Source organism: Blennius ocellaris (assembly GCF_963422515.1).
Source record: "Blennius ocellaris genome assembly, chromosome: 18".
In the NCBI taxonomy this organism is placed as follows: domain Eukaryota; kingdom Metazoa; phylum Chordata; class Actinopteri; order Blenniiformes; family Blenniidae; genus Blennius; species Blennius ocellaris.
Window position 1 is genome coordinate 7,082,860 of NC_137667.1, and position 6,000 is coordinate 7,088,859.

A 6,000-nucleotide genomic window follows, 5' to 3' on the forward strand; every position below is an offset into this window, starting at 1 on the left:
AAGATTCGTCACATAATTGGTTGCGTCAGCCCGAGGTTGAAGATGGTCCATATTCCCCCACTGCACTGGAAGGTTGGAATAAGGTTAAGACCAATAATCAATCATTCCTACTTACCCGCTCTCAATTACATTACATAGTCACCAGGTCAGCTGTAACTGAATTACGCGACCATTATGCAAGCTCTTTCTTAATTACATTAGAGACATGGAAGATCTCTTGTGATTTCCATCGCGATGACAGAGCAGCTTCACCATCGAGTCCCGTCTTACTCTTCCTCGCTTCGGGATGTCGAATTCACAGACCTGCGGCTTACTATTGTCATTTCTCTTCTTTTTATTAAAAATTTCTTATGAGTACTAGGTCAAGTTTAATCATATCGCTAATGCCGTGTACTGGAGGCGTTTAATCCCATTCTTCAGTCTGTGTGTGCACGTATGAGTCATCACATGATCTCCCTATAAGGCCCCAGCTGAGATTTAGGTCAGGGTCCACGCTCTCGGGCCCGTGGCTTACCCATTAAAGTGCTGAATGCAATGTGGCAACACGTTGGTCCAGTGAGGATGAGGATGCTCACAGGGTTTGATTTCGCAGCACGCTTGAGTAAAGCTGTCGTTCCATATGTCGTTTTCCCGTTTGATCTTTCCTTATCGTTGCGTGGGAAGCAGCGGGTTTAAATTTAGCACGGCGTCGTAGAAGGCTCGTGAGCTGTGCACGGATTGGGACTGTGCTGCTGACGTGCACACTTCGGATTCACCCAATTGCAAATCTTAAGTCAAAGACCCTCCAAACTATAATGCGTTGTCCTTTAAGGAATGATATGTGTTGAAATAGGTCAGAATCGAGGACTTTTTCAGAAATATCTGCATTTGTACTCACGCATTAGCGCAGTTGGCACCATGATAAGTTGCAATAACATTTAAACCTTTTGAACTTCCTTTTAATAGTCATAGTAGTAATGTTCTTTTATAGTTGCTGCATTTTGTCTACAATTGTGCAACCAATAATCTAATGAAACCGATGACATAATGACTGCCAGTAATGTAATGCTTTAGTCCATTTTTAATGCATTAAAGCCAATAACATAATGAGTTACTCATAATGCAATACAATAAGAACATGTTTTTTTTTTTACAACCATAGTTTCTAGAGAGGGTTGCATAGGATGTGCCCTCATTATTGAATAATTGTGAGGATCATGTCAGAAATGAAGTCAATATTATTACAATATTGGCTGCAGTTAATTCGATTTTTAAAGATCTTTTCTATTTCATGTAATAACTTATTAAATCATTGCCAAAACGTTATTACAATGACGTTCCACTAGAGGCAGGTATTACATAATTGGATTTATTCAATTTAAAATAGACAAACTCATTCTAATTGTTCAGAAATACTTTATCATTTGTGCAATAAAATGTGCTTTCATTTTAAACTGGTCGAATTAATCGAATGCCTTCTTTTGTCTACAGAACTAATTACTGAAAAAAGTAACACGTGTGGATTATATTATGCATAACAACAGTAGTTTATTGTGGATTTTTAAACTGGACTTTTATTAGATTGAGCATAGGTAAACACTGTAACAGTATATGCACTTAAGTGTAAATGTCCATTGCTTAATTATGACTCAGTGTAATAACAGCGCAAAGAAATAGATTCATTCTTTAAACTGAGCAAACCTCAAAGGTAAGTCATATTGATATGACCAGTGAAAAAAGGCTCAATTAGCTCATTTCTGCTCATAAATTGCTTGTTTGTTTGTTTGTTTTTGGTTTTTTTTGTAGAAATGAGTTCATCACTGAGGGTTTGGGCTGCTCAGTGTGATAGTAGTTGATACTCTCACCTCTTCTCCCTGTTTCTGCAGGAATGCTCTCAAGGTATTTCTGGTTCCTTCCAGTTAATAATCATGCATTTGAAAGAGTATATATTACACATTAGTGTACAATGACAGTTGCTTGTGTGTTTGCTCTGTGATAATAGCAAATGTGAAAAATCCAGAAGTTATACATAAACACTCTCCAAGTGGTAAATACTATATATAAAATTAGATTGAGCAAAGCCCCATGAAATTAATAGTAACAAATAGAAACATAAACTGTAGATGTGGTTGAGCTGAATATTAAAGAGTTAATCACATTAATAAGCTCATGATTAAACCCTTTTCACGGTTTGGTGCAAAGCCTGACACACTGAAGTAGTTGTTTTAGTTTAAAAATGGATTGCCACTTCTTCTTTTTTTTCCACGGCTCTCTGCAAATAAATGCACACCCACACACTCACGCACACAAACACTCACACCGTCTCGTAATCCCACAGCAGTCAGACACATTCCCAATGTTAACATTGAGTCATTTTCTTAACGGGAAGCTCCGTGGAAAGCACCCATCCTCAAACACGGAGCGGTCTCTTTCCTCATCTGGGGTTGCCATGGTAACAGCTATTCATGACCGTGTATGTGTATGTGTGTGTGTGTGTGTGTGTTTGGTGATCTCTGAACCCTATCATACTGAATCACATGTGATGATGCTATTTATTTGACAAGGACCACAGAGACAGACAGGGACTTGGAGCATGTGTGTGTGTGTGTGTGTGTGTGTTTTGTGTGTGTGTTGGGTTGGTGGGTGGGTGGGGGGGGTGGGTGGGGGTGAGAAGGTGAGAAGAGAAACTCAGGGGAGTGATAGAAGGATTAAAGTGACAGCGGAAGGTGTTGATTGTTGTCCTTCTCTCCACACACTGACAAGCATCCCAGCTGACCCCAACTTCATTTCCGAGTGCGAGTGAAAATGAAGTCTGGGTCGTATCGTAGGTGAAGTTGGAAAGACACGTGTGCAGCCGGAGAAAGCAAGGGAGGAGTGTAATGACACCAGAGAGGAAGCAATTACTGACGTAATTATTGTAAACTGCACTGTAATTATGTGCTCTGGTAAGGACGGACGCACATAGACAGTTGGGATGAAAACACCCCAAAAGGGTCAAAGTCCTCACAAGACATGGCCACACTTCAATTCAACCTGTGATGACAGGCTGCTCCTGAGACTCCACAGATATACAATGTCGTTCTCCCCCCAAAAAAGATCAAAATCAATCTCCAGCAGAAAACAATAAACCATCCACCAGAAAAATAACTGCTCCAGCGGAACCTTCTCCGCGTAGTGAGGCTATTTTGAAGAACGAAACGGCTGCCAATTGTAAAAGAATTGAAGTTATTCATTTTTGAGGGTTAAATGTGACTCATTAAAATCACACAGTTTCCACCATTTCTAGCAGGAAAAAATAAGCAATTTCTGTCTGGATTTGGGTAAAAGATTGGCTGCATAATTCTCCTGTTTTACAATATGATGTGCTATTTACAACAAAAAGGCCTTAATGGGACACGTGTGGCGGATCCGACATTTGAAAGATGTCGATACCGATGTAGTTGCGTGCCTCATAATAGACCAATACGTGATACAGTACAGAGGCGAACATCGTGGTTTTTTTTTTAGTCCAGCTCTGTTCTCAACTCTGCTTCTCACTCAGCAGGGAGACTCTTGTGCTGTTGTGTGTGGGCTAATTCACAAGGACAACCCACCACGTACACATCCATACATGTCAATCTCAAGTTGATGTCACTCCTCAACCTTTATTTCTTGAAGCTCCTTCCTCCTCACTGCCTCTAAAAATGGCAGTGAAACCCGCCTCACATCTCCATCCATGCATTCATCCAGTTTCTATACTGCTTTATTCTGCTCAGGCTCACAGTGGAGCTGCAGATGATCCTCCTCACTTATTTTCCCCCCCAGAAATAAATAAATATTCATGCATTGCATCGACAATGCAACGATTCAGTTTTTGAGGCAATTATATAAAAGTACTTTTATAGTTTGCTGCTTTCATAGTTGATTTATTTCTCTCGTCAGGACCACAAAGGCTTTTTTTTTTGTCCTTTCATCAGATGTTCTTATAGACCTGGTTATTGTTCAGTGAAGCCAAGCCTTCAATTTTCTTTTCTCTTTTTATTCAGTTTTATGTCTATAATCAAGTTAACCCTGTGAAGCCTCAACCATGAAATCAGCTCTTGAAAATGTATGAAACTGGAGTGCTTGCCTGATAAATAAAAAAACAAAAAACAAACACACACACAATTTTTTAATTTGCATATATCCGGCAGTTGCTGCTTTTTTGTTTGTTTTTTTTGCTCTTGTTGTAACAACTATTTTAACCAATTCAACCCTGATTTTGAATATTTTTCCTGAATTAATTAAAAACACACACACAAAAAAAATCTTTTCCACATTGCATAATAACATTATCAGTATTTTCCATCTGCTGAAATGAACTCATCAGGTTTCGATGCCAAACAAACAAAGAGCCACAATCAGAAAAGAGGTTCAGGACCTTTTTATTTAGCATTTTGTTGAGTCTTAATACAGTACATCTTTTATGGGTTTTTAATGTTGGAAAATATGATTAAATCAGGTTTTTTTTATGGGGGTGAAAAGAGCACCACTGGTAGAATCGCTCTCAGAATCTCATATATCAAATATAATACACTTGGCTTTATTGGGGTTAAATATTCAAAACTTACACACAAATCATGAGTGTGTATATCCACAGGATGCTGCTGACTGTGAACACACACCTGTGTGGGCTGCCATATGCTACCTACACAGAACCAGAGAACAATAGATAATCTGTTTTAATGCGTCACACTAAAACACACTGACAGAGAAAACTGATTTTCTGGAGGTTTTTCTTATGACCCACATTTGTTTCTGGTATTAATGCTTCCATCCACTTCATATGTTGATATTTTCTTTTTCTTTTCTTTTCTTTTTTAAACAACTGGCAGATATTCAGCTGTAATTCCGACACAAAAACACAGTAAGTTTGAACGACGCCGTGCTCGGCTGATTGGCGATTGCCTGCCGCGTGTTACCGGCTGATTAGAGCTACTTTGTTTCAGACTGTTAAAAAAAGCGGTGTGCACTGAGCTCAAGTTAATTCACATGCCGTGAAAGATAATTGGTGTGACGTAAAAAAAGAAAGCAAATATAATGAAAAGAAAGCTCCTTTTTACAATTCATTAAATGTTCAGTGGCTTTACAATCAAACAGCACTATTCCATCTCAGCATTCACTGTCCAGATAACAACATTTCTGCTTGAAATACTAAATCCCGAGCCGAGGCTTTCTCAGGAATGTGCTGCCGACCGATTTTGGTGACTGCAAATCATTTTAAATTCGCTTTGATGGCGTCCCACCGGCTCAGCTGCATGTGAATGAGTGCGGCCTTAATAATCTGTACTGGGCAGGGACCGAATTCTGATTGTACCTATGAGGACTCATGCTAAAGGGTGAAGAACGGCCTCGTCAGGCTGCGTTTAGAGTAAATCTGCAGGGGACAAAATAGTATGTGTGTTTAACATTACAGAGGCTGGACGACATCCCTGTCAGCACATCTTTAAGATTATTGATTAAATGAGCTGGGGGAGAAAAAAAAAATCTTCCTTTTTCCTCCTCTTCTGCCTTGATCATTGTTCTGTTGCTAGGTGAAAACTTTGTCAAGGACAAAGAAGGAAAATCAGCAACGTTGGATTGAACAGTGAAAAAAAAAGTGAAACAGGAGCGTGTGTGTGTGTGTGTGTGTGTGTGTGTGTGTTACTCCTGCACTCCCAGGCGCTCGACAGCAGCAGATGTTTGCAGAGACTTTGCGTGTGGGCGGAAATGTTTGCGTACAATGGTGTGTCTTTAAATATATAAACTGAATCTTACAGCAGCTTTCTTGCGTAGTCTGAATGTTTCACATGTTGTAATTGCCTGACTGAGGCAAAGCAAAGAAAGAAAGTACTTTTTTTTTGTCGCTCATGTCCAGACCGGTCAGTTAGAGACTCTCAGGATTCACAGATTCATTTGCTGCTCCACCAATTTCATCCAAAAAAGTAGGCCTCAAAATTTTAAATTCTACACACAATACCCCAAAATTACAAATTTAACATTTCTTTTTGGAAAAATAAGAAA